Source organism: Mastigoproctus giganteus, chromosome 8 (assembly GCF_048544385.1).
Source record: "Mastigoproctus giganteus isolate SK-2022 chromosome 8, ASM4854438v1, whole genome shotgun sequence".
In the NCBI taxonomy this organism is placed as follows: domain Eukaryota; kingdom Metazoa; phylum Arthropoda; class Arachnida; order Uropygi; family Thelyphonidae; genus Mastigoproctus; species Mastigoproctus giganteus.
Genome location: NC_143582.1, coordinates 128,755,680 through 128,779,945, shown reverse-complemented (window position 1 = coordinate 128,779,945; position 24,266 = coordinate 128,755,680). Strand labels below are relative to the sequence as shown.

General features: G+C 38.2%; 1 protein-coding gene across 1 annotated transcript in view; it reads right to left on the bottom strand.

Moving 5' to 3' along the window:
- Positions 1-24,266, bottom strand: part of LOC150081816 (transmembrane protein 120 homolog) — a 375,137-nt gene that overhangs the window by 131,290 nt on the left and 219,581 nt on the right. The window lies entirely within an intron of this gene.

The window sequence follows — 24,266 nt, the reverse complement described above, 5'->3', positions numbered from 1 at the left end:
TAGAGTGGGCCAGTAAATCAGAGAGTCCTATAATGAGGGATTTTAATTTCCCAGATATTAACTGGAATTTGTAGTTTGGTCACTCACACACTAGCAAGGCCTTTGTGGATTTATTGGATGATTTTTTTTCTACAGCAGCATGTTTGGGAGGCAACTAGATGGAGTAATTCTCTAGATCTGATTATCAGTAGTGATTCTTCATGCATTAAGAACCTGCAGATAAAGGAATCACTAGGTGACAGTGATCACAGTGTGCTGAAGTGGGATTTAATCAAAGAGGTAACTACCATCATGGGTAAAGGGAAGGGTTTTTGCTTTTGTAGAGGTGACTAAGATGGTCTGAGACTGTGTTTAAATTCTATACAGCGGGACCAACTGATGATGTTACCAACAGCAAATTCAAAATGGGAAGCATTCAAAGAATTAATCTTGGAAGCTACTATGCTTTTCATACCAACTAAGAAATATTCTTCAAGGTTTAGACCTAAATGGGTGTCAGATGAACTAATGAGACACCTGTAGCAGAGAAGAAAAATGCATGGGATACATATAAATTAATGGGTGACACGGAAGCCTATGATAGACATAAGCTGGTCTGTAACCAAGCCACAAAGGAGGTTAGAGAGGTAAAGGCAGATTATGAGAAATCTTTGGCAAAAGTAACAAAAGAAAACAGAAGAGTTTTTTATTTATGTAAACTCTAGAAGGAAGGGGATGAATCAGATTGGTCCAATGGATATCGATGGTTCAACCATTGATGATCCTGCTCAGGTAGCTAAAAAACTAAATGAATATTTTGCATCTACATTCACACATGAGGAGTTATTCAGGGAGGAGAATGCTAGAGGTGAATTAAACTCTGGCAGTGAGCTAGATGATTTTGTAATAACTGAGAGCAAAGTGGAGGAGAAATTGTTAAAGATAAACATAAGAAAGGCACCTGAGGTGGATGGGATCTATCTAGTTATATTAAAGGAGGCAGCAAACGAAGTAAGCAAACCATTAGCCATAATTATGAGAGCTTCCTTGGACTCACAGGAGGTACAAATTTGTTGGTCACATTTGCATATCTCCATGGACTGGAGATGTGCAAATGTGACCTCAATTCACAAAGGAGGATCAAAGGGCGACACAAGTAATTACAGACCTGTTAGTTTAACTTCTGTTCCAGGGAAATTAATGGAGGCACGTGTTAAAGAAGCACTGAATCATCTAGACAAGACTTCAGTTATAGCTGGGACACAGCATGGTTTTGTCTGACCAATTTGATTGGATACTATGATGTGGTCACAAAGGAACTGGATGCAGGGAATAACTTTGATATCACATATTTGTATCTTAGAAAGGCTTTTGATACTGTTGCACATGGAAGGCTGCTGCACAAATTGGAGCAGTGAGGCACTGGAGGCAAATTGCTGCTATGGATAAAGGGATGGTTGAGTGGGAGAAGACAGAGAGTGGTAATCAATGAACACTGCTCTTCGTGGACTAATGTTATTAGTAGAGTCCCTAAGGGTTCAGTGTTAGGTCCATTGTTGTTTTCTGTATTTATTATTGATACCGATGATTGTACATCAGGCTTAATGTCCAACTTTGTAGATGATACGAAGGTTGGCAGGGTTGTTAATGACACTAATGACAGTACGCTGCTGCAACAAGATCTAGAAAAGTTGAACACATGGGCTGAGAGGTGGCAACTGAAGTTTAACATTGACAAATGTAAAGTACTGCATATGGGAAGCAGTAACCCCAGCATAACGTATCAATGTGTGGCACTACACTGACAGTGGTAGAGATTGAAAAGGACCTGAGGGTAATTGTGCAGGCAGATATGAAGTTTTCTTAGCAGTGCAGATGGTCTGCAAGAGTAGCTCATGGTGTCTTGTCAATGACATACAGGAATTTTTCTGATGAAGATATTGACAAATAAAAGTTGAATACATATGTATGTACAGTACATATATGTTAGTACAGACGGTCCACGTATAACACGTGTTTACATTACACGAATTCGATCATACATGATTTATAAATAGAGGAGCGTTATCTTATATAACATGAACCGAATTCGCTTATGCACGATTCGCCTTTGTGTTTACAAGAAATGGCAGTCGAACGCAGAATCACCCCAACCGAACGCAACACGATAGGAATGAAGAAGATTCTGAAAATGTATTTATGTGTTTTATATCAGTGAAGGGGAAACACTTTTCACCATCATAACGTTAAAACCAACACAATTCCAGCTATCGATATAATCGCAAATGCAATTAGATGGAGTTTAGTATCAGTTTATAACAGATTCCACTAGAAGAAACGAAACTGGAAATTGTTTTTATTGTTTTATGGTAGTAACCCCCAGAAATGTGCTTTAGTAAAATGTGGTGTTAATAGTGTATCTCGGCCTTTACGGTGTTGTTTATTCAGTTGCTATACGCGTGCAGCTTTGTTTATGTGTATTAAGCGGGCCTCCTCGTTTTGTAATTGTGCTTTATTCCCTAAAAATGAGTAAAATACTTAAAAGGTGTGAAAAGGAAGCGTCCTGGCGAAGACACTGCAGATTCAGAGAGAGAAAAAAAAAAAGCAATATCGATAAACAGAGGCGGACTGGATCAAAAATTCTTACCCGGGAAAATTTATAGTGGCCTCGTACTATGGTTTATGGCCAAAATCACACCGTCCTCCGGCCCACCGGGATTTCCCGGGTAAGGCTTATGGCCAGTCCGCCTCTGTCGATAGAGAAAAAAATATGAAATTGTGAAACGCTTTGAGCGAAATGAAAGACCATGCGTATTGCACGTGCTACAGACCTAAATGAGGGAACGCCGAGAATTACAAAGAATACTAAATTTTAATACTAAAAAAGAGAGAAAACAAAAACAACTTTCATAGCAGGAACAACTCAAAGTGTAATTAAAATCCATTAGATTAAGACACAAAGAATTGGAAGAGATGGAATGGCTGTCATCTGTTTGGATAGAAAATCAAACAAAAAACAAGTTTGCTTACGATAGAAGCAAAAGCATTAGCAATATTTTATTACGCAATAGTCGTAATAAAATACGTAAGTATTTTATGACGACTATTTTATTTAATATAATAAATTTTTTACGAATAAAATACGTATTTTATTCGTAAAAAATACTTTTTTAGTATTAAAAATACTAAAAATACTTTATTATAATATAATAAAAATATTTATTTTTTATTATTTATTATATTATAATAAAAAATATATTATATTTTTATTACGTGTTTTAATCGTTATAAAATACTTACGTATTTTATAACGATTAAAATTACCCGATTATTTATTGTGTTTGGTAATGTTTTGGTTCCAAATGTGTGTTCAATCTTGGGTGGTCGGCACCTAACCCCACTTTTCCCATAGGGCCTGTTGTTTATATTGCACAATTTTGCATTGCACGAGGGTTTCTAGGAACACAACTATCGTGCTATACGAGGACAGACTGTACTCATTTTCTTTATTTCTATTTTGTAACTCTTATGTTTTTAATTAAAATTAACAAGTATGATAACTTGTTTTTTTCATCATTTTTTATTTTATATTACCTTACGTATCGTATATGATAAACCATAACGTACATGCATTATAATAAAACGTATTGTATAGACCATTCGATGTTTAGTACATGGTTTTAATGCTTCAAAATGGCTGCTAAATTACATGATACGTATCGTAAAAGCTCAGGGATGAAAGATACACATATTGAACAAAAAACGTACAATGAATAACGTCTTGGAATGGAACTCGTTTGTAAACTGAGAGTTGCATGTACCTTGTATAAATATAAAAAACTACTTTTTTCGAAAACAAGAGCCAATCTGCCATTTGAAGCACTATTTTCATGTTTAGAACCCCAAAATCTACAAAGTATTCTTACTTTCATGCCCGTAACACAAGATATGACTCAAAATTTGTTGTTCAGCATTATTGACTGCTGTACGGAAAGAATAAGATGTAAGATATGAAATTAAAAACCAAACTAATATCAGATATCTGCACCCTTCTAGTAATTATTTTTTCCAACCTATAATGTTCATATTTACCACAAATGTCTGCCGTTCTTAACAAATGCATCAGCCTATTGTTATATGGACCAGCAGATAGACATAAGCAAGAGGCGTAAAACTCAGAAAATATTTTAATTAAGGACATACTTCTCAAATTCCAACAAAATCAGAGGAGCATATCAAAAGTAATACTGAAGGAATATTAAAATTCTTATTTATATATCATTCTGATAGCCAGCCATGCACTGTTGTCTCTAAGTTAATGACACCAAGGTGTACTGAAAGCTTATCCACAAAAAATTTCAAATTCAAAAATGATGAAATTTATGCCAACTATATTTATAAAAACATCATTTTTTGATGGGAACTTCTGCACCACCCAGTCATATACAGCTATAAATTACTTTCTCACAGAGCAAAAGAACAGGATCTTCTGCTGTTGTTTCACCCCGGGGGCTCACATCTGGTGAGTATGGGCTAGGCACACCCAGGGTCCTGAGCTGGATATCATCATTCTTCTCTTTCTTGGTGATTCCCTTCTAATTTTGACACACACACACACACACACACACACACACACACACACACACACACACACACACACACACACTCTCTCTCTCTCTCTCTCTCTCTCTCTCTCTCTCTCTCTCAGGGTTACTCGGGAACTGTTTTTTGTTTTTTTGTTTTTTTGTTTTTTTTTTTCCTGGTGCAGCATAAGCCTCAGGCTTCCTTGCATCATATGGATATTAATAATAATAATAAAATAATAATAATAATTTCCACAACCTTGGTAGCAGAAATACCTAAGACTAATCAGAATCATCGGTCTGGTTTTGTGTGCTACAAGAAATACATTTCCAAAATGGAAGCAGAGGGTTTGAAAAACTGCTGGTAAAATCAATTTGTACATAACATTCAACATATCTACGAGTAATAACCTCAGTGCGTGGATGCGAGGTGCACTGGATTGAAAACTATATTCAGATTTCCAAACATTGACATAACATACCCTTAATCAGTCTCAACCTCTTTTTAAATGTGGCTAGTCCACTAGTGTCAATTTTACCACAGTCAAATTAACTAATTAATTCTATAATTTCTACTCTGTCCACAAAGCTGAAACTCACAATATCCATTAACAGAAGAGTTTTCTTTGATTTACCCATATCAAATTTGAAATCTCTATTAATTATCATGCAGACAGAAAAAACTGCATGATAATTGAACTGACTAGATAATTTGCTTGACTTTCCACATGTGTGTTCTCTGCCGCTTACCAAAGGGAATCATATTAGCATTAGCATTAGTAGAGGCATTTGACGCAAGAAAGCAAGCTTATGCAGCATCAGCCAAAAAAAAAAAAATAAAAATAAAAATAAATAAAAAAAAAAAAAAAAAAAGAAACCACTTCCACTTCACCCCTCTGTTCGTTCAAAATACCTGTCCAGCTGAGCCTTAAACTTATTTAGGCTATCAATTTCCACGACAAGGGATGGAAGTCTGTTCCACCAACCAACAACCCGCTGGCTAAAGGCAATTTCCGCACGTCTATGCTACATCTGTCTTTCCTAAATTTGAATTAATGCCCTCTCAGATATTATTCTGAGCGAGAGGAAGAATTCCATCAGCATTGAGCATGCTCAAACCATTCAAGGCTTTATACACCTCTATCAGATCACCACGCTGGTGCCTAGTCTCCAGACACTGTAATTTGCAAAACTTAAGCCTTTCTTCATAAGAGCACCGCTTTTTCCATTCACTAATCTTGTTGCCCTTCTCTGTACTCGTTCCAGCAGCTCTACATCCTTCTTGAAATGAGGCCTCCAGACCTGTATACAGTAATCTAGGTGTGGCCTGACCATTGCCATATACAAGGGAATAATCACCTCCTTATTACTGCTAGAAAAATTCCTATATATCATTGACAATACATCATGAGCTACTCTTGCAACCCGTCTGCACTGCTCAGAGAGTTGCACTGCGTTGCTCTGGGGTTGCTATTTCCCATGTGTAGTACTTTACATTTGTCAATGTTAAACTTCATTTGCCACCTCTCAGCCCATCTGCTCAACCTTTCCAGATCCTGTTGCAGCAGTGTAGTGTCAGTAGTGTCCTTGACAACCCTGCCTACCTTTGTATTATCTGCAAACTTTGACATTAAGCTTGATATACCATCATCAATATCATTTATGAATACAGAAAACAATAATGGACCCAACACTGAGCCCTGAGGGACTCCACTAATAACATTAGTCCACGACAAGCAGTGTCCATTGATTACCACTCTCTGTCTTCTCCCCCTCAGCCAACCCTTTATCCACAGCAGCAATTTGCCTCCAATGTCACACTGCTCCAATTTGTGCAGCAGTCTTCCATGTGCAACAGTATCAAAAGCCTTTCTAAGATCCAAGTATATAATATCAAAGTTATTCCATGCATCCAGCTCCTTTGTGACTGCATCATAGTATCCAATCAAATTGGTCAGGCAAGACTTCCCCTTAACAAAACCATGCTGTGTCCGAGCTATAACTGAAGTCTTGTCTAAATGATCCTCCAGTGCTTCTTTAACTAGTGCCTCCATTAATTTTCCTGGAACAGAAGTTAAACTCACAGGTCTATAATTACTTGTGTCAGCCTTTGATCCTCCTTTGTGAATTGGGGTCACATTTGCACATCTCCAGTCTGTGGGTACATCCCCTGAGTCCAAGGAAGCTCTCATAATTATGGCTAAGGGTTTGCTTACTTCCTCTGCTGCCTCCTTTAATATAACTGGATAGATCCCATCCACCCCTGGTGCCTTTCTTGTGTTTATCTTCAACAATTTCTCCTCCACTTTACTCTCAGTTATTACAAGATTCTCTAGCTTACTGCTAGAGTTGAATACACCTCTGGCTTTCCCCTCGCTAAATAACTCCTCATGTGTGAATGTCGATGCAAAATATTCATGCCGTTTGTTAGCTACCTGAGCAAGATCATCAACAGTTGACCCATCGATATCAAGTGGTCCAATCTGATTCATCCCCTTCCTTCTAGAGTTTACATAAGTAAAGAACTCTTTGCTGTTTTTCTTTGCATCCCTTGCCAAAGATTTCTCGTAATCTGCCTTCGCCTGCCTAACCTCCTTTGTAACTTGGTTACAGATCAACTTGTATCTATCACAGGCTTCTGTGTCATGTGTTAATTTGTATGTATCCCATGCATGTTTCTTCTCTGCCATATGCCTCATCAGTTCATCTGACATCCATTTAGGCCTAAACCTTGAACAATATTTCTTGGTTGGTATGTAAAGCTTAGTAGCTTCCAAGATAAGTTCTTTGAATGCTTCCCATTTTGCATTTGCTGTTGGTAACATCATCAGTTGGTCCCACTGTATAGAATTTAAATACTGTCTCAGTCCATCGTAGTCGCCTTTACGAAAGCAATAACCCTTCCCTTTACCCCTAATGGTAGTTACCTCTTTCAGTAAATCCCACTTCAGCACACTGTGATCACTGCCACCTAGTGGTTCCTGTATCTGCAGATTCTTAATGCATGAAGAATCACTGCTGATAATCAAATCAAGAGTATTCCTCCCTCTAGTCGCCTCCCGAACATGCTGATGTAGAAAACAATCATCCAATAAATCCACAAAAGCCTTGCTAGTGTGTGAGTGACCAGCTCCCAAATTCGAGTCAATATCTGGGAAATTAAAATCTCCCATTATAAGACTCTCTGATTTACTAGCCCACTCTATTTCCCTGTACAGTTTCTTATTATACTCATCAGAGTCACTAGGCCTATAGCACACTCCTACTCTCAATTTTGATCTCCCAATGCTTATGTCACACCAAACTGACTCAACACTGCACTGTCCAGCGATGTCGACTGGCTTCACTTCCTTGGATTTTATGTATTTCTTAACTAATAACATAACCCCTCCTCCCTTCCTATTCAGTCTATCCTTTCTGTAGACGTTGTACTCCCCAAATTTCAGTTCTGCATTCCTTATATCTGTGTGACACCACGTCTCTGATATCCCAACAATATCTGCCTTTGATGTTTTGAGCAATACCTCAAATTCATCAAATTTATTTACTAAACTCCTAGTCTTGGTGTACACGCAAGTATAAATGCACCTATTTCTATTCTTAGCTACCCTAACACAACCCATGTGTTTACTTGTACTGCAATGACTCCCAGCAGTCTCTGAAATATCCTGCATCTTGTTTTTCAGGCTTCTGCTCATTCCAATAGAAGCAGTGCAAGAATCTCTTTCACCTCTGCCAGTGGCTACTGTTAATCTATTTGTCTTTGTCTCCCCCAAAGCAAGCAGTTTTCTGACCCACCTAACACTGCCTCGATAGCATCAGCAAATATTCTTGCACCCTTTCTATTTAAGTGTATCCAATACCTGTAGAAGCAATCTCTCTTGTTAACAAGTACAATCCAGGCTGAAAAAAATTCTACCCCTTGAGCCTTGCACAATCTTTCCAGGGCCGAATTGATCGACAAAGCTCTCATCATATACTCCCTCCTATCGTGTCTGGGCAGAATTGCAGACACTTTCAAATTCAATCCTATTTCACGGCTTTTTTTCAACAGTGACCTGTACTTGTTCAGCAATTCTGCCGGTCTCCTACACTTGATATCGTTAGTGCCCACGTGTACAACTATATCACCTTTTGTGCCCTTAAAAGATGATATCTGCTCTACAACGTCATCAACCTTTGCCCCTGGCAGACATACCCTGGTCCTGTTCCACCTATCCTTTTTACAAAGCATGTTCCCCGTTTCCCTGACAATAGAGTCACCAACAACTACTAGTTCCTTTGGGACCAGCTCATTCTGCCTTGGGGGTTGCCGCTGTGTTTCACGATGACCAAGTGCAAGCTCTGGCATTGATGTGGGCAGCTGAGAGTTTGATGGGCCTCTCAATTTAGTTCCTTCGAGGGCATCCACCCTGTCCTTCAAGCTCTCATATAGGCCCATAAGAACGCTGAGTTGTTGCCTGATTTCGATACACTCCTTGCATCATGCACACACAAAGACATCCCCATGGCAATATCATGTCCCGTACCTGAATGCTCCACAAACATCATGCAAGCTGTGCATTTTAGAAGGCTGTGACTCAGAAGGCAACTGCCCCCCTCAGTTCTCCTCTGAGCCACAGCACTTCCATTAGCTTGAGCCTTTTGTTTTGCTGCTCTGGTCTGAGTCATGATTACTTTTAATTTAAATAAAATTTCACTCAGTTTATAACCCTAACTTATCTCCCAACACAGCTATAACGGGATATATATTTTTAGCGTCAAGTATTAATCAATCAGTCAAGTATTAATTATCTCCGAGTTCCCTTTATATAACTTCCGTATCAGTTATGTATTAATTAATTATGTTACGTTTGTAATCTAAGTCGGTATATGTATTTAGTTAAAAGTGCAATTTAAATGCCAACGAAGTTGAACAAGTTTAATAGATTTTACCGATCGCTGAAAATATTATAACGTATACTATACTAGCGCTATCTAGGTTCGATACATAACGATCGTATGACAAAGACAAAGGCGGAAGTTACGAACGGTAATCTATGGACACTTAAGTATTAATTAACTTTAAAATCTCACTGTCCCAATTCAGAATAAACCAACGATCCTTACTAGGTCTATAAGCTACTTACAAAAAATAATTTTTTTAAATTGTTTTGTGCCAGCTATGGAAATCTATTTAAAGCTTAAAAAAAAAATCTAGATTTCAAAATTTTATTACTAGTGGATAATGCACCAGGCTATCCAAAAGATTTAAGACATCCAAAATGTTAAAGAAATTTTCCTACTACCTAATACAACTTCTTTAATTCAGCCATTAGATCAAGCCATTATATCTACCTATTTTTGAATTTGAAAGTGTCTGCAATTCTGCCCAGGTATATGATAAGAGCTTTGTCAATTAATTCGGCCCTGGAGAGATTGTGCAAGGCTCAAGGGGTAGAATTTTTCTCAGCCTCGTCTGTGCTTGTTAACAGGAAAGACTGCTTCTACAGGGATGGGATACACTTGAATAGAAAAGGGTGCAAGAATATTTGCTGATGCTATCAAGGCAGAGTTAGATGGGTCGGAAAACAGCTAGCTTTGGGGGGATACAGGGACTAATAGATTAACAGTAGCCGCTTGCAGAGGTAAAAGTGATTCTTGCGCTACTTCTATTGAAATGCAATTGAGCAGCAGCCTGAAAAGCAAAGCAATGGGAATTTCCAGAACTGCTGGGAGTCATAGTGGAACAAGTAAATACATGGGCTGTTTTAGGGTAACTAAGAGTAGAAACAGGTGAATGTAAACTAATGCTAGGAGTATAATTAATAAATTCGATGAGCTTGAAGTGCTAGTCAAGACATCAAAGGCAGATATTGTTGGGATATCAGAGACATGGTGTCATGCAGACATAAGCAGTGCAGAACTGGAATTTGGGGAGTACAATGTGTACAGAAAGGATAGACAGGACAGAAAGGGAGGTGGGTTTGTTTGGTTTTTTTTTTTTTTTTTTTTTTTTGGTTTTTAGGAGCATTAGCAACTAAGGCCATATTGCTCCAGAATATGCGGTGCTCATTCCCTGACCTTTCTGCATCCTCCGTATTTGGCGGTGAAGGGCTCGAACCCCGGTCTAATCAAGAAGCGTGTGCTATGCACTGCTGCTCCTTCCCACCTGGCTACGGAGGCGCCAAGGGAGGAGGGGTTATGCTGCTAGTTAAGATACACATAAAATCTAAGGAAGTGCATCCAATTGACGTTGATGGACAAGGCAATGTTGAGTCTGTTTGGTGAGACATAAGCACTGGGAAAGGAAAAATGACAATAGGAAAAACAACTGGGAAAGGAAAAATGACAGTAGGTGTGTGTTATAGGCAAATGAATCTGATGAGTATAATGAGCAATTGTGCAGAGAAAAAGAGTGGGCCAGTAAATCAGAGTGTCTTATAATGGGGGATTTTAATTTCCCAGAGATTGACTAGAATTTGTGGGTTGGTCACTCCCACACTAGCAAGGCATTTGTGGATTTATTGGATGATTGTTTTCTACAGCAGCATGTTCGTGAGGCAACTAAAGTGAGAGTAATACTCTTGATCGGATTATCAGTAGTGATTCTTCATGCATCAAGAATCTGCAGATAAAGGAACCATTAGGTGGCAGTGATTACAGTGTGCTAAAGTTGGATTTACTCAAAGAGGTAACTACCATCATGGGTAAAGGGAAGGGTTTTTGCTTTCGTAAAGGTGACTGCGGTGGTCTGAGACAGTATTTAAATTCTATACGGTGGGACCAACTGATGATGTTACCAACAGCAAATTCAAAATGGGAATTTTGAATTTGCTGTTGCTAGGCTTTTCATACAAACAAAGAAATACTGTTCTAGATTTAAGCCTAAATAGATGTCAGATGAACTAATTAGACATGTGACAGAGAAGAAAAATGCATGGGATACATATAAATTAACATGTGACACAGAGGCCTATGATAGATATAAGCTGGTCTGTAGCAAAGTTACAAAGGAGGTTAGGCAAGTGAAGGCAGATTACAAGAAATCTTTGGCAAAGGATGCAAAGAAAAACAGCAGAGTTCTTTTCTTATGTAAACTCTAGAAGGAAGGGGATGAATCAGATTGGTCCACTTGATATCGATGGTTCAACTGTTGATGATCCTGCTCAGGAAGTTAACAAACTAAATGAATATTTTGCATCTACATTCACAAGGGTTTGTTGAGGTGTTGTTCAGGAAGGGGAATGCCAGAGGTGTATTCAACTCTGGCAGTAAGCTAGATAATCTTGTAATACCTGAGAGTAAAGTGGAGGAGAAATTGTTGAAGATAAACATAAGAAAGGCACCTGGGTGGATGGAATCTATCAGTTATATTAAAGGAGGCAGCAAAGGAAGTAAGCAAACCCTTAGCCATAATTATGAAGCTTCCCTGGACTCAAGGGAAGTACCCATGGACTGGAAATGTGCAAATGTGATCCCAATCCACAAAGCAGGGTCAAAGGAAGACACAAGTAATTACAGACCTGTTAGTTTAACTTCTGTTCCAGGGAAATTAATGAAGGCACTGGTTAAAGAAGCACTGCAGGATCATCTAGACAAGACTTCAGTTATAGCTCGGACACAGCATGGGTTTGTTAAGGGGAAGTCTTGTCTGACTAATTTGATTGGATACTATGATGTAGTCACAAATGAACTGGATGCACAGAATAACTTTGATATCATATATTTGGATCTTAGAAAGGCCTTTGATTCTGTTGCACATGGAAGACTGCTGCACAAATTGGAGAAGTGTGGCATTGGAGGCAAATTGCTGCTATGGATAAAGGGATGGTTGAGTGAGAGAAGACAGAGTAGTAATCAATGGATACTGCTCTTCGTGGACTAATGTTATTAGTGGAGTCCCTCAGGGTTCAGTGTTGGGTCTATTTTTGTTTTCTGTATTTTTAAATGATATTGATGATGATATATCAGGCTTAATGTCCAAGTTTGCAGATGATACGAAGGTTGGTAGGGTTGTTAATGACATTAAGGACAGTATACTGCTGCAACAGGATCTAGAAAAGTTGAGCAGATGGGCTGAGAGGTGGCAAATGAAGTTTAACATTGACAAATGTAAAGTACTACATATGGGAAGCAGTAATCCCAAAGTAACGTATCAACTCTGTGATACCACACTGACAGTGGTAGAGAATGAATAGGACCTGAGGGTAATTGTGCAGGCAGATATGAAGTTTTCTCAGCAGTGCGGACGGTCTGCAAGAGTAGCTCATGATGTCTTGTCATGATATACAGGAATTTTTCTAGCAGGGATAAGGAGGTGATTATCCCCTTGTATAAGGCAATGTGTCAGGCCACACCTTGAGTACTGTATACTGGTCTGGCGGCCTCATTTAAAGAAGGATGTAGAGCTGTTAGAATGAGTACAGAGAAGGGCAACAAGATTAGTGAACAGAACACTAATTTCCCTTACAAAGAAAGGCTTAAGTTTTGCAAATTACAGTTTCTGGAGACTCGGCACCTGCGAGGTGATCTGATTGAGGTGTATAAAGCCTTGAATGGTTTGATCATGCTCAATGCTGATGGGATTCCTCCTGTTGCTCAGAATAATCACCTGAGAGGGCATAAATTCAAATTGAGGAAAGATGGTTGTAGAATAGATGTGCAGAAGTTTGCCTTTAGCCAGTGGGTGGTTGATTGCTGGAACAAACTTCCATCTGTCGTTGTAGAAGTTGATAGCTTAAATAGATTCAAGGCAGAACTTGACAAACATTTGGAGCAAGGGAATGGGTTAAATAAGGGGTTTTTTTTTGGTTTTTTTGGCCGATGCTATATAAGTTTGCTTTCTTGCATCATGTGCCCTTGCTAATGATAAAACTCAATACAACAAAAAATCATTACAATGGATTCTGGAAAAAATTGATTCCGAATCTATTGAAGTGATGGAGGCATGGAAACATTTTTCAATTATAGACTGTATCAGAATCATAGCTTTATCGCTCAAAGAAGTAAAACCATCAACATTAAATGTGTGTTGGAAAAATTCAGTCAGTTCATTCAGGAAATATGATGGAACCGGCAGAAAACAGTATCAGTGCGATAGTAGAACTTGCTAAGTTGGTAGGAAGAGAAGGTTTTGATGATATGACTACTGAAGAAGTTCACGAATTAGTGGTAGAAAAAGAGGCTGGCAAAGTAGATTTGGTGGAAATAGAATCGGAGGTAAACCAAATCAATTCAGATGATAGCGCAGATGAAAATTTTGAAGTTCCAAATTTTATACTCAAAAGCATACAGGAAGACATAAACTTAGCTGAGCAACGAGAATCTTATTTTTTGAATGCACATTCTTTGACTGAAAGGAACACAAAGTTCAAAAGGGAGCTTCAAAAATGCTTAGCTCCATACCATGCAATTTACAAATATCTATCGAGCAAAAGCAAACAATCCCAGAATACTGATTTTTTAAAGACAACAGAAGACACAAGAAATCTAGAAGCTGCAGAAGAAAGTTCAAAAGGTGAAGATATTCTGCAACAGAGAAAACATTCTTGTTTGTGCTTAGCAGCAATGAAAAAGAAGAAAATTAAATGAACGTACATTGTCTGACATGTATGTATCACAGTTTGTAAGGCGTTTGTTCAGTTATTACTATTTTTTATAAAAATTAAGTTTCTGATAGTTATAAAAAAATGTATTTTTGTTAGCTTTTGGAACGTAATCCCCCCTTTTGTACTGGTTCTTAGTCCCGTATAACACGGTTTTGCAGTACACGAGATTTTGTAGGAACCAAACTACTGTGTTATACGAGGGTTACCTGTAGTTTTCTTTCTGTAATATTTGTAAACATTTTATTAGGAAAGACCTATAAGCAATCCATCTTCACAGGACCTTACACTTTACTAATCCTTGCACTATGGTGCCAAACATGTGGGTAATTCCTACCTCTAAAAAACAACTCATGTGTGATTACAGAGGCAAAATGCCTATTCAGTTGGACAGCAACCTGAGCAGGATTCAACTGCTAAACCATTCAGTCAGTTCATTCAGGAAATATGGTGTAACCGGCAGAAAACAGTATCAGTGCGATAGTAGAACTTGCTAAGTTGGTAGGAAGAGAAGGTTTTGATGATATGACTACTGAAGAAGTTCATGAATTAGTGGTAAAAAAAGAGGCTGTAAATCAGTAAATCTCTGCTGCTTTTCTTTTGAGATTATGCAGTCTCTTGTATTTTTTCAGACTTCTTGTAATATGCCTTAGTTTGCCTAACCTCCTTTGTGACTTGGTTATATCTACTGTAGACCTGTATCACCTAATAATTTACATGCATCCCATGAATTTTTATTCTCTGCCACAAGCTTCATCTGACATCCATTAAGGTCTAAGCCTTGAATAGTACCTTTTAGTTGGTATAAAGATCCTAGTGACTTCCAATAAGAAGCATTCAAGGATTGCATCCATGAATACTTCCCATTTAGAATTTTCTATTGGTACTTCATTAGTTGGTCCCATTGCAAAGAATTTACAAACTGTCTGGGGCCACTGTAGACATCTTTACAAAAGCAAAAGCCCTTCTCTTTGCCTGTAACTTTAGTTACATCTTTAAGTAACTCTCACATCAATGCAGGATAATCATTGCCACCTAGTGGGTCTTTTATCTGCACATTCTTAATGCATGAAGGGTCACTGCTGATAATCAGATCAAGAATATTGCTTTCTCTTGTTGCCTCTTTAACATGCTGGTGAAAAAAACAGTCTTCCAATAAATCTACAAAAGTTGTGCTACTGTGTGAGTTTCCAAATGCAGAGGATCCAGTCAATATATGAAAAGTTAAGGTCTTCTATTAAAAGACATTCTAATTTACTGGCCTACTCTATATTTACAGTTGTTCAATACACTCATCACAATTATTAAGCCTGTGGTTCTCAATCAGGTGTACCCCTAGGGCAGGGGTTGGCAACCTGCATCTCTTTGAGCATGTAACTGCAGCTCTTTAACTTATAGCCCACATGAAGCAAAGTTTGAAATGGAGTTAGAGGACTTAAAAATCCAAGGACATGAAGAGTGCAAGACTAATATGCCTTAAAACTGAAATTAAGGATTTCGTGAAGTAAAAGGCTGCCCTTGCAATTTTATACAAATGGACGGTGATAGATCAGTTGAAAAAGTAAGACCAAATTGTGTTTGATGCATGGAGTAGCTTACCGGACACGTATATAAATTTGAAAATATTTGCATTTGCACTTCTCTGTTTTTGGTTTGATGAATTTTTGTGGGCAAATATTTTCGGACATGAACTATATTAAAAATAAATCAAGAAACCATCTGAACAATGTGAGTTTCTCAGCATGTTTAAAAATGAAAATTACAGCATACTTCCCTGATGTTGAGAGACTTGCTCAAGAAGTTCAGCAGCAAAAGTCACATTAACTAGAAATATTATTAATAAATAATATTTCAAAATATATACTTTGTATTTTTTTAATAAAACACCTTCCCACTCTATTCCATTTCTTAAAAAATTCCTCCCCCCCCCCCAGCTTGAGCTGAAGTGTGGCTCTTCGAACTCTCTCTTTTTTTTTTTAATTAGATCAAAAATGGTTCTTCACTCAAAAAGTTGCCGACCCCTGCCCTAAGGATACGTTGAGCGGTGCTACCAAGAGATACTTTGGGCGTCACTTCAAAATTTTCATTTGCTTAATTTTTAGTAAAATATTAGCTCTTTGTTCAATTTTACTGATTTTACCATGTATTTATTTCTGATGCCCTAGAATTTATTGTTTTGAGAAAACTAAATCAAAACCAAACTGTCCCGCCTATCATAGTGCCGAAATGAAGTCGCATGATTTCTCTCCATAAATCACTTTTCAGTTCATGTATATTTTAGTTTAGTTTAGCCCGAAAAACTGCTATTCCAAAAATCTTTAGCCCCCAAAAAATGTTTAGCCCCAAAAACTGCTATCCTAAGTGTAATTTCTAGTTGACGAAAGGATGTCGTTCTCATGTTTACAAAAATTTACTTCGTAACTAATGTACTACACTTGATGAAAAGCAGCCATATTCCCCTCCAGAGGTAGCTGTTTTTATAATTAAGTGTTCCACTGAAATACTCTTTTAATGCATCTTCAGCTGAGAGAAGAAACTGGATGTCTACTGTAATTATTCAGTGACAAGTCCTGCTGTTTACAAAAACTATTAGATAACTAAATATTGAATACATCGAAGCAAATATACAGCTGCATCCAGAACCATATTTGTCTCAGCAAGAACATGAGCACGGTGAACTTCAAACTTTAATGAGAGCAAACAGGAGCTTTACAAGATTTCGATTCACATGACCACAAAGTCTACTTCAAAGCCAGAGCATTTTCTGCAGAGTCAAGTCACTAGCTATCAAACCTAGATCCAGAACACTCTTGATAATGCTCAACCTTTCCACATTACTTAGTCCTGGAAGCATGGCTTCAGTATATTACAATATTTCAGCTTTCAAACTTCCTGCCATCTCCTTCTCTCATGTACTTAGATGTATTAGCTACTCACTCACTCAGATGTAGTAGTAGTAGTGGCATGTGATGCAAGAAAGCAAGTGTATGAGCTTATGCAGCATTAGACAAAAAAAAAAATCACACAATTCCTTCCAAATGCCTGTCCAGTTCCTCCTTAAATTTATTTAACCTATCAACTTCCACGACAGATGGAAGTTTGTTCCAGCAATTAACCACCCGCTGGCTAAAGGCAAATTTCCGCACATCTATTCTACATCTGTCTTTTCTTAATTTGAATTTGTGGTCCCTTAGGTTCATAATCTGAACAAGTGGAAGGATCCCATCAGAATTCAGCGTGCTCAACCCATTCAAGGCCTTATACACCTCAATCAGATCACCACGCAGGTGCCTAATCTTCAGCCACTGCAATTTGCAGAACTTAAGTCTCTCTTGGTAAGAGGATCCCTTCATTGCCCCCCTCTCTGTGAGTGAGTGAGTGAGTGAGTGAGTGAGTGAGTGAGTGAGTGAGTGAGTGAGTGAGTGAGTGAGTGAGTGAGTGAGTGAGTGAGTGAGTGAGTGAGTGAGTGAGTGAGTGAGTGAGTGAGTGAGTGAGTGAGTGAGTGAGTGAGTGAGTGAGTGAGTGAGTGAGTGAGTGAGTGAGTGAGTGAGTGAGTGAGTGAGTGAGTGAGTGAGTGAGTGAGTGAGTGAGTGAGTGAGTGAGTGAGTGAGTGAGTGAGTGAGTGAGTGAGTGAGTGAGTGAGTGAGTGAGTGAGTGAGTGAGTGAGTGAGTGAGTGAGTGAGTGAGTGAGTGAGTGAGTGAGTGAGTGAGTGAGTGAGTGAGTGAGTGAGTGAGTGAGTGAGTGAGTGAGTGAGTGAGTGAGTGAGTGAGTGAGTGAGTGAGTGAGTGAGTGAGTGAGTGAGTGAGTGAGTGAGTGAGTGAGTGAGTGAGTGAGTGAGTGAGTGAGTGAGTGAGTGAGTGAGTGAGTGAGTGAGTGAGTGAGTGAGTGAGTGAGTGAGTGAGTGAGTGAGTGAGTGAGTGAGTGAGTGAGTGAGTGAGTGAGTGAGTGAGTGAGTGAGTGAGTGAGTGAGTGAGTGAGTGAGTGAGTGAGTGAGTGAGTGAGTGAGTGAGTGAGTGAGTGAGTGAGTGAGTGAGTGAGCGAGCGAGCGAGCGAGCGAGCGATATGATCTTAGCCTGTAATTAGGTTGAAATCTTCATGACATGACCATAGGCCATATCCCTTTATATCCCTTTAAGTTAGGCCTTGATCTACCTTACGCCCAGTACATTGGTAAACCTGTCTTCCACCAGATTTATAAATGCAAGGTCCACCACTGTATTCCAGATATCTCAATGTAGGCCTAGGCTTTTAATTTTCTACATTCAAGTTTAATTCACTTTCTCATTAATTTTACTTTTGTTTTACTTTTAATTTTATTATTTTCTTTTATTTGTGTTATTATTTCAACAATATATTAAATAAAATCTCTTCCCCATGGCTGTGAAGGTTACTGAAATAATGTTTTTGCAATGAAGACCTTATATATTGGAAACATGGTGCCATTCAGACTTATATAAGGGATGTGGAATCTGAATATAGCAAGCACAATTTGTACTTGCTATATTGAAATCCTCGTAACTGTGATGAGTATAATGGAGGAGGGGGGGGAATATTTCTCCTATCCATCCCTCTACAGTAAAATATCGTGGGGGATGGAGGGGAAAAAAGTTTTGTTTTTTTTTTTTTTGGCTGATGCTGTATTAGCTTGCTTTCTTCAATCATTTGCTAATACTAATAATAACTACATAGAAGGGTGGGCCAATAGATCAGATTGTCTTTTTGGGGATTTTAAATTTTCAGACAATGACTGGAACTTATGGGTTAGAGAGGCAACAAGAGAAAACGATACTCTTAATCTAATTATCAGCAATGACTCTTCATGCATTCAGAATTTCTAAAAAAGGAACCACTGGCTGCCAATGATCATAATATACTGATACTTAACACATTCACCATCAGAATGCAAACTTGCATAAAAACTTGCACATGAAATGAACAATATCAACACACTGATTGAACCACGGACTATCGCATTATGGTTTGGATTTTGCTTAGCATCAATTGTACTGTCTAGAGAGTGCCATAAAAACTGTATACCTGGTTCATAGTTTCGTATGTTCTTTGCTTATGTTGAAGTCATTTCATCTGGTTTAGTATTTTCTACAAGAAGAAAAGTTAAAATTTTTTGAAGATTATGCTTGCTGAATTTTAATTCTTTTGTTTATGAAAACCAAAACATCATCCTTAGTGTGTGTCTAAGTGTGTGTAAAAAGTGTTTTCCTATAAAATTTTACCCTAAAGAGTTGTTTTAAAGGATCAACAGCCTGGGACATCAGGAATGAAAAGGAAGAGGGATGGAAAGTATGCTGAAGCTAGTGACGTTGAATCGACTCTTTATAGTATGTCAACTGACACTGAAATATAATTCTATTCAAGTGATGCAGATTCAGAATGTTATTCAAATGCATCTATTGATGCTATAAACAACAGATGCCTGCATTACTTGGAGTGATGATTCTTTACAGATGAAATCCATTTCATCTGTAAAGGTTCCAGCATCTCATAGGGTTCGGGTGCCAGAAAACTGAGTAAATGGTTTGCATCCACATTTTACATGTGAAGATGTTTTTAGGAATTGAGATATTAGAAGTATACCAAATTATAACTGGAAGCTAAATGATTTTGAGATAACTGAAAAGCTGAAGAGAAATTGTTGAAGCTAATAATGAACCTGGAGAAGTAAAAAATGAACCTGGGCTGATGGAATCTGCCCAGGCGCATTATTTTAATTCTCATCAGCACATCAAAATCACTCTCGTAAGTGGTTGCTTAATTTGTTTTTGAGTGAATTCATTAAGCTGAAACTCCATTCACAGTCAAGACTGGACTCTAGAAAAGTCCTCTCAATATCAATCAACTTTGGAAAGCCACAAAACTGTTCATTCTGAAGTGCAAATGTCACCATATTAGCAAAGTTGGTAACTTATTTACATTTAATTTTTTCATGCATAGTATATTTAAAGTCATTGTACTGTTTAACTATGACAGCATTTTCAGCTAAAAAGTCTGAGTATTTTAAGCAAAAAGCATTAACTTGCTCAGTGCCATACATGAAGTCACCCTCAGCTATTCCTGAACAATCGAAGGCTAACCATTCTTTTACTTCATTTATTCATTTATACATTTAATTTTTTTAATAAAATACATTTATACATTTATCTTCCAATGAACACAAAGCAGATTTATAAAAGTTAACAGAGAATTCACATCCACCCCTGGCCAGGTGGGCAGGAGCAGCAGTGCGTAGCACACGCTTCTTGATTAGACCAAGGTTCGAGCCCGTGACCACTAAATACGGAGGATGCGGAAAGGTCAGGGAATGACCACTGTATATTCCCGGAGCAATATGGTCTTAGTTGCTAATGCTCCTAAAAACCAAATAACAACAACTTGACCCCTGTACACTCTTCACAAATATCCAAATCCTCACGGTGTGCATCACAATGTTGTTGTTGAACTAAGTATGGTATATCTTGCTTTAGTTATTCCGGTACATGATTAACCTTGCTCAACATCACTGGCACACTGTCAGATGGTAAACATCACCATTTTCTGTAGGTCAAAATTGCAGTTATCATAAAACTGCATGACTGACAAAACCACAGAAGAAGCATCATATGACCAAAGCTGCACTATCCACCAAAATAAGTCATACACATAAAATTTTTATGCCTGCATTTGAAGGTTGACAGACATATCCATACTTTCATCAACTGTTAACGTATAAAAATCTGCTGAAGCCATTTCCTCAATCATTTCTTTTAGAACAATGCTGTTGATAATCTCTAAAAATTCAAATGTGTAATTTTTGCTTCTCCAACTATCAGGAATTTTCACATATTTTGCCATATGTTCATTAATGCCTTGGACTAAGAGCAAAGAGTTATTCATTTTAATGGCTAACAAAACACTGTCAATAAGCACTTTAATGTTGTTGTTTATTTATTTGGTTTTTAGAAGCATTAGCAACTAAGGCCATATTGCTCCGGGGATATGCGGTGGTCATTCCGTGACCTTTCCGCATCTTCCGTATTTGGTGATCACGGGCTCGAACCCTGGTCTAATCAAGAAGCGTGTGCTACACACTGCTGCTCCTGCTCACCTGGCAACGGAAGCGCCTAGTACTTTAATCTCCTCTGTGTTTGAGCATTTTTGTTTTCATTCTCATTCATATGAACTTTAGGAGAAGCAGTTTCTGCTATTTCATCGAGCCATTTCACTTTACATGAACTTGCAGCTTGTGCTGCTTAACACCCTTTGCCTCTTTTGACATAGTGAATCAATATTTTTAATTTTTTTAATAAAATACATTTTTATGTTAAGTAATAAAAATTTGAAAACAATTAGTCTATGTTTCTAAAATATCAATGTTCAACAATGCTCACTGTGTAACCCGGAAAAGAAAAAGTATTAAAAACGCTGTCTATGTATGTCTGTTGGCACGAGTGTTGAACAGACATACTTGAAATTCTCCAAATAGAAACTCTAATGCAGAAAACACAGGAATTGAATATAAAAACTAATTTTGACATCATATACTTAGATTTCAGTAAGGCTTTTGACATAGTTCCACATGAACGACTGCTGTGCAAATTGGAGCAATCTGGCATTAGGGAGCAAGTTTTACTGCCATGGATATGGTGATGTTCGAGTAAAAGGAGACAGAGGATGGTTATAAATGAGTAGTGCTCTTCTTGGACAAATGCTTTTCCAGAAGTCCCTGAGGGTTCAATGCTGTCCAGAAGTCCCTGAGGGTTCAAAGAAAATGTGTGAGATGCATATAAATTATTATATGCACACAGAAGCCTACGGCAGATATAAGCTAGTGTGTAATCAAGTCACAAAGGAGGTGAGGCAACAAAAAGCTGATTACGAGAAATTCTTATCAAAGGATTGCAAAGAAAAACAATAGACTTCTTTACATCTGTAAATTCTAGGTAAATTCTAGAAGGAAGGGGATGAATCAGATTGGTCCAATTAATGTTGGTGGTTCATATGTTGATGATCCTGCTCAGACAGCTGACAAACAGAATGAGTATTTTGCATCTACATTCACACATGACAAATTCTGTAAGGAAGGGGAGAACAGAAGCTTACTAAACTCTAACAGTAGGAGCTAAATGATTTTGCAATAATGGGGAGCAAAGTGGAGGAGAAATTGTTGAAATTAAACATTAAAAAAAAAAGCATCTAGGGTAGATGGAATCTATCCAATTATATTGAAGGAGGCAGCTAGAGAAGTTAGCAAACCCTTAGCCATAATTATGAGAGCATCCTAAGATTTCACGGAGGTCCCCATGGACAGTAGATGTGCAAATGTGTCCCCAATTCACAAACGGGGTTCAAAGAGTGACACAAATAATTATAGAACTGTTAGTTTAGCTTCTGTTCTGAGGAAATAATAGAGTCATTGGTTAAAGAAGTGATGCAGAATCACCAAAAAAAGACTGCAGTAATAGTTCAGACACAGCATGGGTTTGTTAAGGGGAAGTCTTGATTGATCAATTTGATATGATACTATGATGTAGTCACAAAGGAACTGGATGCAAAAAATAATTTTGATATCATATACTTGGATTTCAAGAAAGCTTTTGATACTGTTGCACATGGAAGACTGCTGTACAAATTGGAGCAGTATGGCATTAAGGGAAAGTTGCTGCAATGGATGGGATGGTTGAGTGGGAGACAGTGGTAATAAATGGACACTGCTCTACACAGACTAATGTTATTAGCAGAGTTTCCCAGGGATCGGTGCTGGACCCATTGTTGTTTTGTATATTTATCAATGATATCAATGAACGTATATCAGGCTTAATGTCCAAGTTTGCAGAAGATACAAAGGTTGGCAGGGTTGTTAATGACAGTAAAGACAGTATACTATTACAACAGTATCTAGAAAAGTTAGGCAGATGGGCTGAGAAGTGGCAACTAAAGTTTAACATTGACAAGCGCAAAGTATTGCATACAGGTAGCTGTAACCCAAGAGAAACGTACCAATTGTGCGGTACGACACTCAGGAAAGGGGAGAATGTAAAAGACCTGGGGGTAATTGTGCATAACTATATATATCATTGACAAAACTCCATGACAGGCTGCCACAGCAGGTCATGGAGTTTTGTCAATGATATATACGAATTTTGCTAGCAGAGACAAGGTGGTGTTATCCCTTTGTACGAGGGGTTTCCGAAAAGTAAAAGGTACATATTTTTTCTCTTGAAGATCTTTAATAATACGAAGCTGAAATTACACACCAAGAAATAAGTGAACATGCACTACTTCTCCACAGTCTCCAATTTTATTGATGCACTTGTCCCAACGATGGATCAGTTTATCAAGAGCAGTACTGAAGAGGTCCGTTCCCACACGCAGAAACCAACGTCGCACCGCCTGATGAACTTCCTCATCCATGGTTAAATGCTTTCCTGAAAGGTGTTTTTACAGAGGGCCAAACAAATGGAAGTCTGAAGGTGCTAAGCCTGGGCTGTAGTAGTAGTAGTAGTAGTAGTGGCACGTGATGCAAGAAAGCAAGTGTATGATCTTATGCAGCATTAGCCAAAAAAAAAAAAAAAAAAAAAAAATCACACCATTCCCTCCAAATGCCTGTCCAGTTCCTCCTTAAATTTATTTAACCTATCAACTTCCACAACGAGAGACGAAAGTTTGTTCCAGCAATTAACCACCTGCTGGTAAAGGCAAATTTCCGCACATCTATTCGACATCTGTCTTTTCTTAATTTGAATTTATTCCCCCTTACGTTCGTAATCTGAACAAGTGGAAGGATCCTATCAGAATTCAGCATGCTCAGCCCATTCAAGGCCTTATGCACCTCAATCAGATCACCACACACACAGGTGCCTAGTCACCAGCCACTGCAATTTGCAGAACTCAAGCCTCTCTTGGTTAGAGGATCCCTTCATTCCCCTCACCAATCTTGTTGCCCTTCAAGGCATGGCCTGACCATTGCCTTATACAGAGGGACAATCACCTCCTTTTCTATGCTAGCAAAATTCCTGTATATCATTGACAAAACCCCATGACCTGCCCTGGCAGCCTGTCTGCATAGCTCAGAAAACTTCATATCTGACTGCACAATTACTCCCAAGTCTTTTTCATTTT